Genomic DNA, 12,126 nt, shown 5'->3' on the forward strand with positions numbered 1-12,126 from the left:
TTTGAACCAAATACCTCAAAGCTGCAGACTTAACAAAGCAACTTACAGAAGTGTTCCTGTCTTTAACACTCAGATGCCCAATTCCCAATGGGGTCTAAACCCCAAATAAATCCATTCTACCCTGTATAAAGCTTAGTGTAAACTCAAATTGTTTGCCCTCTATAACACTGATAGAGAGATATGCACAGCTGTTTGTCCGTTTCCCTCCCCCACACTCACCCAGTATTAATATATACTCTCGGTTAATTAGTAAGTAAAACGTGATTTGATTAGATACAGAAAGTAATAACAGACAGAACAAAGTGAATTACCAAGTAAAATAAAATAAACATGCAAATCTAAGCCTAATACAGTAATAAAACTGAATACAGATAAAAATCTCACCCTCAGAGATGTTTCAATAAGTTTCTTTCATAGACTGGACACCTTCCTAGTCTGGACACAATCCTTTCCCCAGGTACAGCCCTTGTTCCAGCTCAGGTAGTAGCTAGGGGATTTCTCATGATGGCTCCTCCTTTTCTCTGTTCCACCCACTTATATATATCTTTTGCGTAAGGTGGAAATCCTTTGTCCCTCTGGGTTCCCCCACCCCCTTCTCAATAGAAAAGCACCAGGTTAAAGATGGATTCCAGTTCAGATCACATGATCACGTCATTGTAAGACTTTATTACCCACTTGCCAGAACACACATATACAGTACGTTTCACAAGTAAAATGGAGCCATCTACAGACAATTGTCCTGGTTAATGGAAGCCATCAAGATTCCAAACCACTATTAATGGCCCATACTTTGCACAATTACAAATAGGCCCTCAGAGTTATATTTCATATTTCTGGTTTCAGATACAAGAGTGATATATTTATACAAATAGGATGACCACACCCAGTAGATAAGCTTTGTAAGGATACTTTACAAGAGACCATTTGCATGAAACATATTCCAGTTACATTATAGTCATACTCATCAGCATCCTTTCATAAAATCATACAGAGTGCAACATCACACCTTCCTCACTCTTGTTTGTATTACACCTAATGAAGACTAAGCTCCTCAGGGCAGGCACTTTCCCTTGTATATCTGTCAAGTGCCACGTATCTCTCTGGAAGTGTAGAAATGATAGTTAATAACATCAGCAGTGTGGTCAAATTAAAATTGCATCAGACACTAACCTTTGAATATCCTGACTTTTGTGTTCTTTATTTCTCAGGTTTAATGTTACTTTCACATCAGTTTTTGCATTTAATTTTTATTAATAGTGAAATAATGTATACTGTTATTCACTGAGCAGCTCCAATATGCTTGATACTATATGAACATGTAAGAAAACAATCCCTGACAACAATATTTTATAGTCTAAATCAGACACAAATAATCCAGTACAGATTAAAATGGTATACTCAAGTGAAAGGTCTAATCTTTGGATCAACAGTGCAGATCTTTGTATTTTATATATATGATATGCAAAAAAAACACACAACACAGTTTTGGAGAGGAAACCAGACCTGTCTACATCACTGTCTACTAGAAACAGCAGATATGTCTAGCAAGCATTTTGGAGCAAGCTTCTTAGCTGGGGATGACAGACTTCTGCTAGTGCTCCAAAAATAGCCATAGAGACCATGTTGAAGTTGCAGCTTGTCTAGCTTCAGCCCTTGCTGCAACTTCAATGTACTGTCTATACAACTATTTTTAGAGCACTCCCACAAGCCCTGCTAGCCCAAGTCTGTCATTCTGGGCTGAGAGGCTTGCTCCAAAATGATGTATAGACATACCCAATAAGGTTTCCATAGGAGGTAAGCACCTTGATAGTTTTGTGGATCTGGGTCTAATGTATTTCTCCTCTGACCAGATGGACTCAAATCTGCCTTAAGCATTCTGAATTATTTGGTTTCGGCCTTCATCCTGGTAGTCACTGCTCCAGATCACAAAAACATCCAGATCATCCTCCCACAGATCAACATGGAGGAGTCATTCATATGTGGCTCTATCCTCCTTCACATGGAAGGGGGCCTTGGGTGCCTGGGTCTGCCTGTCGGGAAGGAATGGAGTTATGGTAGACCAGGGCAAGGAGGACACACACACACATCATGCCCTCCTTCAGACCAGTGCAATTTAACTAGAAAAGTCAAGTCAGTTCCAGAGACTAATTTCTTTTCGAGGACCTGTCCCCTAAGGAAGCCACTGCCAAGGGAGCAGAGCCTCAGTAGAAGTAGTATAGAGACTGAGGGGATGGCTTTGACTTCCTGCAGTACATTTGTAATTCACCAGTTTTGGAGCCAGTTCTCCTGATGGAATGATGCATGTGTATCCCAGTGCAGGACTCCTCATCGCTATCCTCCATTAAAACTTCTTCTGGTTCAACAGCTTTTACCAGAAAGTGGGACGATCTTGGCCACAATGAGATATAATTAGCCATCTCTGCCCAGTAAAGGCTCACAGCTTGAATAACAGGGATGTTGTATCTCAGTAACTGGGTGAAGTGGTAGAACCATGTTGTTTTCATTTTATACAATATGTTCATCCAATGCTCTGGCAGCATACATAAACTTTAAAAAAAAACTTTACTGTCCCAAGTCACCCATAATAAGGTAATTTTCCCATCTTACTATCATGAGCAAAGGTCAAAAACAAAGGTAAAAATCCCCTTCTCTTCAACACTCAAAGAGTGCTTGTTCCTGTAAGCAAGGAATAGTGTGGCCTAAGGGACAGGACACTGGACTGGGAATTAGAAGACCTGACTTTAGTTCCATCTCTGCCACTGATGTGCTGCATGATCTTGGGAGGGTCAGTTTGCCTTTCCTTGTCCTCACCTATAAAATGGATACAATATTTAGTCTCCTTTGCAAATTGCTTTCAGACCTACTGGTGAAATGTTAAAAACCCTGGTGATTTATAGATTCCAAGACTAGAAGGGACAAATACGATAATCTAGTCTGACTTCCTGTATAACTCAGGCCAGAGAACTTACCCAAAATCATTCCCAGAGCAGATCTTTTAGAGAAACATCCAATATTGATTTACAATGTCAGTCAAGGAGACTTCACCACAACCCTTGGTTAGTGGTTCCAATGGTTAATTATTCTCACCATTAAAATCTGATGCCTTATTTGAAGTCTGAATTTGCCTAGCTTCATCTTCTAGTCATTAGATCACATTATACCTTTCTCTGCAAGACAGAAAAGCCCGTTGTTAACTCTTTGTTCCTCATGTAGATACATCTCTTTGAGAAGCTAAATAGATTGAGACTATCATTATATAAGGGATGTTTTCTAATCTTTTAATAATTCTTGTGACTCTTCTCTGAAACTGCTACAGTTTATCAACATCCTTCTTGAATTGTTGACACTAGAACTGGATACAATATTCCATCAGCAGTTGAACCAGCACCCAATATACAGGAAAATAACCTCTCTACTCTTACTTGAGTTTCCCCTGTTTATTCTTCCCAGGATCTTATTAGTTGTTTTGGACACAACATCACACTTAGAGCTCATGTTCATCTGATGATCTGCTATGACCCTGTGGCAGGCCTGGCACCGCACCACCCCTTTGGGGTGGCAGGAATGGGGTGTCAGAACCTCACCACTCCCAAGTTCATATGCTCACTTCTCTGTGGGCAATCTGATGCAGCCTAATAGCCTCCCTTCACATAATCACCCTTTGGTCAGGGTAGTGGGCCCTAACAGCCAGAGTCCATATAAGTCACTCCCAGCATCAGAGCAGTGCAGCCCAATGGCTAGAGTCCATACAATCCCCCTCACAAGCAGGGTAGTTCAGCCTAGCAGCCAGAGTCCAGGTAACTCACCACAAACACACAGAAAGTGTGGCTGGAGTCTAGACGATTCCCATGTCAGCAGTAGGGGGACCCAGGCCCACCCTCTCCACCAGGTCCTGACCCAGGGCCCTGGTAGTGGCAAGTTCCCCTTACCACCAGCTTCACAGGGATCCACCCAAAACACACCAAGCTTCTGGGCAGCTTTTACACCTTTTTCGTCTAAAGTTCCCCTGGGTCACTTCCTAACATAACCTCTGGGTCTTCCATTTCAAGGGGTCCTCTGGTCTGTTCCCCTTCTGTGACCACATCCCAACTTGTCTGGCCTCCAGATCCTGGAGCACAGGCTGTCCCTCCTCAGGAGCTGGCAGCATTCCTCCTTTCCCTCCAGCAGTTAGCCCAGACTGAGCAGCTCTGCAGGCTTTTATACCTGTTCTCCAATTGGCGTGTGCCCAGCAGAGCCCCAGGGGCATGGCTTCCTCTGCTAGGAAGGAAGGGTTAACCCCTGCGCTACCAGTGAGGGGCCACTGTGCTCTGTCACAGACCCCAAAATCTTTTTTTAGAGATACTGGTTCCCAGGATAGAATCGCCCCTCCTGTAAATATGGCCTACATTCATTGTTCATATTATTGTTTGCTTTGTCCAGTTTTCTACATGATCCAGATCTCTCTGAATCAGTGACCTGTCCTCTCCACTATTTATTACTCTCCCAATTTTTGTCATCTGCAAGTTTCATCAGGTTTTTTTTTCCAGGTCATTGACAAAAATGTTTAATAGCATAGGGTCAAGAATTGATCCCTGTGGGATACATTTAACGTGTGCCATGTTAATTTTATATTGTTCTAGTTTTGTAATCAAAATCTGTGGTATCAAGTCAAATGCCTTAAAGATGCTTAAGTATATTATGTCAACACTCTTACAATTTTGGTTGATAAAGGTAAATTAACCAAAAAAAATAAACAAGTTAGTTTGAGATCTATTGATTTGCATTAATTACCTACCTTCCTTTAATTCTTCATTAATTGAATCCTGTATCAGCTACTCCATTATCTTGCCCAGGATCTATGTCAGGCTGACAGGACTATAATTACCTGGGTCATCCCATTTACCCTTTTTAAAAATTGGCACAACATAATTTTCTTCCGGTCTTCTGGAACTTTCCCAGTGCTTCAAGACTTATTGAAAATCAACATTAATGACCCAGTGAGCTCTTCAGTGAGCTGTTTTAAGACTGTTGGATTCAAGTTATCGGGAACTGCTGATTTTAAAATATCTAATTTTGGTAGCATCTGTTTAACATCCCCCAGAGATACTAGTGGAACAGGAAGAGTATTATCACTCTATGATGAGATGAAGGAAAACAGGACATCATCACCTTCCCTCCTCTTGGAAACCCTGCTCTGAGTGCCCCAGTGTGATTTTCAGAATAGATGGGAAGACAGGAAAATAAGTATTATTCCTAAATTGTCATTAAACCTTAAACTCCCTATGAATATTTTCATCCTTGGTATATTTCAATGCATTAAACTTTTATCTTTTAACTAAATTAACTGAGGCAGCTAACCTTGTTACAGGAACTACAACCTATCCTGAAGGACAATCCCTCACTCTCATAGATCTTGGGAGATAGGCTTACAGACAGCCTCCCAACCTGAAGCAAATACTCACCAGCAACCACACACCACACAACAAAAACACTAATCTAGGAACCGATCCTTGCAACAAAGCTTATGCTCAGATAAATTTGTTAGTCTCTACAGTGCCACAAGTACTCCTCATTCTTTTTTCTTGGTAGCTGTATTTGCATCTTAGACAGTTGTAAATTTTAACCACTAGAGGTCATAGACTGTCTGCAATACAATATGGTTAGGTTTGGAAAGATTCCATTTTTATTGGTAAATGTCGATTTCACCAAACACAAACAAATAATGAAACACTATTTCCACATATGATGATTGTAATTTACTAATAGGCAAAGAAGAAAAACATCACTTGTGAACTTAGCAGAGTTTGATTTAAGGCTACAGACGCTCACTGACTTACACAAGCGTTCCATTCTGGAATGCCTTGTGGAACTTGAATTTTGCATAAGTTGGGAACATATACCTGACCATTATGCAAATTAATAAAAAAATAAAAAATCTAGTTTATGACACATGGAACTTTTTCCAAAAGTGTGGATTTGCATAAGTAGGGTTTGCATAACCCTGAGAGTATCTGTATTTATTTTGTAAATGTTGACATGATGTTGACAACTTGTATGTTAGGTTATAAAGCTTTAGCTTTTTAAATATCAATTTCTACTGTAATTAAATAATTGTCTGACCCGCTCCCATAAATTTCTGCAACTGTGAAAATTTAAATGGATAAAAATAAAAAAGTTTAAAAATAAAATTGATATTTTAAATAGAAATTATTTAAAAATTTTTGAATTTTTCCAAGTCTAAACTTGACAGCTGAGAAAAATGCTTTCTACAGAATGGTAGAGCCTCACCCTGCCCTGTAGTCCCAGTTCTGGGCTCCCTATGCACATTTTGGGAATCATAGAACATGAGGGTTGGAAAGGATGTCAGGAGATCATCTAGTCCAACCCCCTGCTCAAAGCAGGACCAATCCCCAGATTTTCACCCCAGTTCCCTAAATAACCCTCCCTTAAGGGCTAAACTCACAACCTTGGGTTTAGCAGGTCAGTGCTCAAACCACTGAGCTATCCCCTCCCTCTCTACTAAGGTGCTGACCCAGTATTTTGGGATGTCTCTTTTTTGGTCCTGCAGTGTCGGGGTGAGCAGTGTCGGTGAAACGAGATTCCCATTGCTGCACTCATCGTGCCGCCCTCCCTTTGGCAAGGCCGCCCACGGACGGTGCCCTGCTGCCCACGCACACACGGAGGGAGCTCGAGGGAAGTTTGAGGCCCACTGGGTACTATCCCTTTAAGAGTCCAGACACCTCCGTTCCCCGGCGGGCTAAACACTCTCACCTCGCCTACTGCCGAGGTCATGAATTCTATCTTCTAATTGGCTGCTTTGTAAGCCAGTCACAAGTAGTTTCGTCCCATCTCCTCTTGCCCTTCTCGTTCATGTCCGTTAGCTTCCCAGGCCGCTTGACAGCCACTGGTTGGCGTTCGTGACACTCAACTACCTCTGCGCATGCCGATTGGCAACAGGAGCCGTCAATCATCTAAACTAGGAGCGGGCGGGGCGGGGCGGGACAGTTTCCGTGGCTGCGGAGCCGGCGGCGGCGAGGGAGGGTTGCCACTAGTTTGGGGAAGTTTATTCTCCGGGGGCGGCGGCTCCGGCAGGGGACGAGGCGATGCTGAGGCCAGGATGGAGCCGTGACCAGGTGAGCGTGAGGCTCAGGCCTCTGAGAGAATCGAGACCCCCCCCCCGCTGCAGGGTCCCTCCATGTAGGGGGGAGGGATCCGCCCCTCCTCGGAGACACTGGGGCCCGCTCCCCGCCTGTTAGCGCCGCGGATGGTTCTGCCCCATTCCCCCGAGCCCGGGTCCCTGCTCGCTGCCTGCGGCGCCTTTCCCTCCGCACTCACTGCCTCAGGGAGACCCCCCCATCCCCCAGCGCGGGGAGAGCCCCCCTATCCCCGAGCTCCCCGGGGAGAGCCCCCTGTATCCCCCAGCGCAGGGAGACACCCCCTGTATCCCCCAGCGCGGGGAGACCCCCCTCCGAGCTCCCCGGGGAGACCCCCTTATCCCCCAGCGCGGGGAGACCCCCCTATCCCCGAGCTCCACGGGGAGACCCCCCCGAGCTCCCCTGCGCAGGGAGACCCCCCAGCGCAGGGAGATCCCACCGAGCTCCCCGGGGAGACCCCCCTATCCCCGAGCTCCCCGGGGAGACCCCCCTATCCCCGAGCTCCCCGGGGGGAGCCCCCTATCCCCCAGCGCAGGGAGACACCCCTGAGCTCCCCGGGGAGACACTCCCCCGTATCCCCCAGGGCAGGAAGAGGCCCCTCCATGAGCCCCCCAGTGAGATGCTTTGTTGTTGGCCCCCAGCTTGTTGAGATCCCTCGTTTTCCCCTCCTTAGTCACTGCCCCAGTGACACCCCTCATTCCCTTATGAGGCCCCCCAGAGAGACGCCTCTCCCGCCCCCCCAGTAACATCTCATCTCTCACTATCTCATTCTCATGAGTCCCCCCCGCCCAAAGTTGAGACACCTCATTTCCTCCTCCTGCCTCTCTGCTCTAATAAAACACCTCATCATCCTATGAGTCTACCCCTCAAATATGTCACTCCAGATGAGCCCTCTTCCAGTGTGCTGCAGAATTCCCTCCCTGAGACACCTGAAGTACTGAATTCCCCCACTGCTCATAGCCCCTCCTGTAATGACCTGCTGTATCTTTCCCTTTTCCTCCTATGTACTCCCACTTAATATTTAGCAACTGTTTCCTCATATTATTGACAGTCCTGGGGGCTGTGTTTATATTATGGTGCATGCATCAGAAAGTCTCCATGCTGTCTGCACCTGCTTTGGGTTGGTTTTCTCAGTGACGTGTACCCTGTCCCTTGCTGAGGCCTAGGATTTTCGCTATGTGGGTAGTGCATATAGCTCAAACACCATGGTGGATCAGGAGCTACCTAGAAGACTCCAGTTCTTCACCTGGGTAACCCTAGAACCTTGCATGAGAAATACTTGTATGTCCTGATGTAGGCAGAGCGATCACATGTGAAAACTGATTTTTTGCATTAGTGTATACTGGTGGTGTAACAAGTATTGCAAATCGTGTTTGTGAGCAAAACACATAGCAAAGACCTTTGTGCATTACATCTGTGTATGTTTTCCCTACTGCACCATGCAAACTTTTAGCTGATATGGTCATAGAATCATAGGCCAAACAGGACAGTTTCTATGTAAAAGAATAAATGGACACAATCAGATGTCAAGAATTATAACATTCAAAAACCAGTCGGAGAACACTTCAGCCTCCCTGGTCACTCAATTACAGACCCAAACGTGGCAATATTACAAAAAAAAATTCAAAAACAGATTCCAACAAGAGAATGCAGAGTTGGAATTATTTTGCAGACTGGACACCATTAAACTGGGCTTGAATAAAGACTGGGAGTGGATGGGTCATTACACAAAGTAAAATTATTTCCCCATGTTTATTTTCCCCTGCCCCCCCACTGTTCCTCACACCTTCTTGTCCACTGCTGCAAATGGACCATTTTGGTTACCACTGCAAAAAGTTTTTCTCTCTCATGCTGGTAATAGCTCACCTTAACTGATCACTCTCCTTAGTGTGTGTATGGTAACACCCATTGTTTCATGTTCTCTGTGTGTGTCTTCCTACTGTATTTTCCACTGCATGCATCTGATGAAGTGGCCTGTAGCCCATGAAAGCTTATGCTCAAATAAATGTTAGTCTCTAAGGTGCCACAAGTACTCCTGTTCTTTTTACAGAAAGAAATGGTATTCAGAAAGTGTGTGTGGCTGAATGTTGTCTGAAAGTATCATGATGACAGAGATATGGCAGCTTCTCCCCTTAAATATGAAGTAACAGGAGATCCTTGGATTCAAAGTTTGGTACTTTCTTTTGATTGTAAAGCAGGGGGGATGCTTTGGCTCTTAGTGCATTTTGCTTGTGTTCGTTACATAAAAATCTGTATTTTGCACAGACCCTTGTATCCCTAAATCCTAACAGGAATGTTGCATCTCCCACCAGTTAGAGTATCCTTGCTTTGCAAAGAAAATATGGCTTCTTGATTTCTCTTATCATTGATCTCTGATCATATTGCAGATTACCCTCAATTGCAGGGATAATAGCTGTACGGGAAAACCGAAGCAGACTACAGTCAGTTATGGAGATTAGAGTCATGGGAGCTGTAAGCAACAAAAGGTGACTGGCCCCAATAAAAGTGAAGTCCTACATCCAGATAGAGGAAATAAGGAGCCCAAATATAGATTGGGGGGTGGGAAATGTAACTCAGAAACTGTTCCCATTCATTAAAGGGAGTTTTTCCATCCCATCTCATTAATACTATACTAATATTGTTTTCATTACATAAGTCTCTAAATTTTACACGGACAGTTTGAATTGGGTGGCTGGGAGAGAAGGTGTGCAACAGAGGGGCTCTGTCCTAATAAGTGATCCACGCTATGAAAATATTTGAGAATTGTTCTGTAGTAACACCTATACAAGAGACTATTCGATCAAGAGACTACCCCAGAATATTCACTGATATCCTGAATACAACTCTTCTGTACCTATAATAGAAAATTACCTTCCATAGGTTAAGGATTTGTCAGTTCCTTGAGTGGTTGATTCAGACAAGTTTCACTATATTAAACAAATACCTAAAATGTTTTCAGAAATACAGTGGAACCTGCTTAAAATTAAATTGTATCTAATAAATCTATAGTGATGCAAAATTGGTTGAAATTCTGTGGCCTTTGTGCAAGATGTCAGAGTAGACAGTCCTAATAGTCCTGTCTGGCCTTAAAGTATGTGAATATAGGAAAACAAAATTTCCACGTTGTTCAGTGTTTTGAAAAATTATGTAAGTTGCAGTTAGAGTTGCAGTGACCCTTCACCAGGGCTGGCTTTAAGCATCAGCAAAGCCCAGTAACTTACGGACGAGTATTCACTCTCTCCTGGCCAGGGCAACCAGAATGAGAGGCAGCTCATAACCTGGGTGTCCACTCTGCTGCCCCATCTCTTTCTGGAGAGGAATTCCATGCTCCTTAAATTGAAATTCTAGGGTGAGGGAGAGAAGGGGAGAAATTGCTTCACTATAAGAAAGTTTCATTATACCTGTTAAAAATGTATCTCCACTTTACTTTAGTGAATCTGATGTGTATGAAGTGGTTTCATACAGGCTTTCTACCCAAATATACTCAAATACAAGGTATAACAACTTTGAGTCTTCTGCCTCTCATGCTGTCAAGCTGCTCCATTCCTAATAATTCACTATTATGTGTAAGATGCCTTATGAAACATACTGATTTACTTGGGCCACCTTGATTACATTGGCCTTATTAGCACTATAAAAGTAATTTTCCCTCCCTTTGTATTCACCCCTTCTTGTCAACTATTGAGAACAGGCTGCTTCCACCTTAAGCAAACAGGCTGCTTCCACCTTAAGCAAATTGGCTCGTTAGCACTGACTTCCCACTTGGTAAGGCAACTCCCATCTTTTCATGTTCTGGAATATATATTCTGCTTACTGTAATTTTTACTCCATGCATCTGATGAAGTGGGTTTGAACCCATGAAAGCTTATGCCCAAATACGTGTGTTAGTTTCTAAGGAGCCACAAGGACTCCTCATTGTTTTTGGTGATTTTACTTGTAACTAGATCTAGTATTTAGTAAGTCTTTAAAGGAAGAATACTGTGTAATACATAGGATATTTTTTTAGCAAAGTTGGGGTGATGGTCAGCTCTTTTCCTGGAAGATTGAAGAGGAGGTAGTGTTACAGGATAGGAAAATTAATCTGTTCATTAGTCTGGAACTACCAAATCCTTGCTCCAGGCAAGTGAAATGTAATTGTTTCATGCTGAACTCACTGCTGAGGTGCATTGATGAGTGTATCTGATCTGAAACTGTAAACTAAAACTGGCATGTGAAATGGATGATTATCTGCTCAGCCAACCACTTTGGTTAATTTTCTTTTCTGGCTACCTTCAGCTAGTACCATTCTGCACTTCAGGAAGAGAACATATGGTTAATTACATATGTACATTTCCTGTCCCTCTTCCCTCCTCCCCCATCCACTTTGGAGTGCAACTCCTTTCGGGAAAATGAATGGGAGTGGGATGAGAACAGTTTTAATTTTCAGCCTCCTGTCGGAGGTGCTGGTCTGTTGATGCTCCTGAGATTTTTAAGTGCAGGTTGGATTAGTAGTGTGTCCTTGAAGGATATAAATGACATGCATTTTTTTATATGGGAGCCTTCCTTCTGCCATGATGTCATGTTTTTGGCAGTGAGAAACAATGTCAGTAACAGTAGTTCATCCTCTTCAGCCCCATTATTGATTCATATAAACTTATGTTTTGAGACAAACTTATGTTTTGATCACTTAGTTTGTCTTTGGAAATGTTATCTTAAATTTGGTTATCTTCTATTTTGTATCCTAGAGTCAGTTTTATATTTAAGAAATCAAAAGTAATGGATATAATCTGTATAATGCTCTTTTCTGTTGGGCTCTCTTCTGTGCGTCATACTAGCATTACACCACCTCTGTTGTTTCAGGCATTGTCAGATTAATTAGTTAAATTTTTATATAAATCTTTTAAAAATTAAGAATGTAATTAATTTATTAAAAATTAACATGCTCTTTAAAGCTTAGAAACTGAATTATGAGTTGCTTATTGGGGGTTTCCTTTTGGTCTGTTTGTAAAGTACT

General features: G+C 43.0%; 1 protein-coding gene across 2 annotated transcripts in view; it reads left to right on the plus strand.

The window, feature by feature from the left end:
• Positions 1-6,995: 6,995 nt before the first annotated feature.
• MRTFA (myocardin related transcription factor A) overlaps positions 6,996-12,126 on the plus strand; it is a 157,188-nt gene continuing 152,057 nt past the window's right edge. For both annotated transcript variants that reach the window (XM_032787760.2, XM_032787769.2), the window contains exon 1: positions 6,996-7,112. The gene's annotated coding sequence lies outside the window, so the exon portion shown is untranslated. The remainder of the gene's footprint in view (positions 7,113-12,126) is intronic.

Source organism: Chelonoidis abingdonii, chromosome 1, assembly GCF_003597395.2.
Source record: "Chelonoidis abingdonii isolate Lonesome George chromosome 1, CheloAbing_2.0, whole genome shotgun sequence".
NCBI lineage: Eukaryota > Metazoa > Chordata > Testudines > Testudinidae > Chelonoidis > Chelonoidis abingdonii.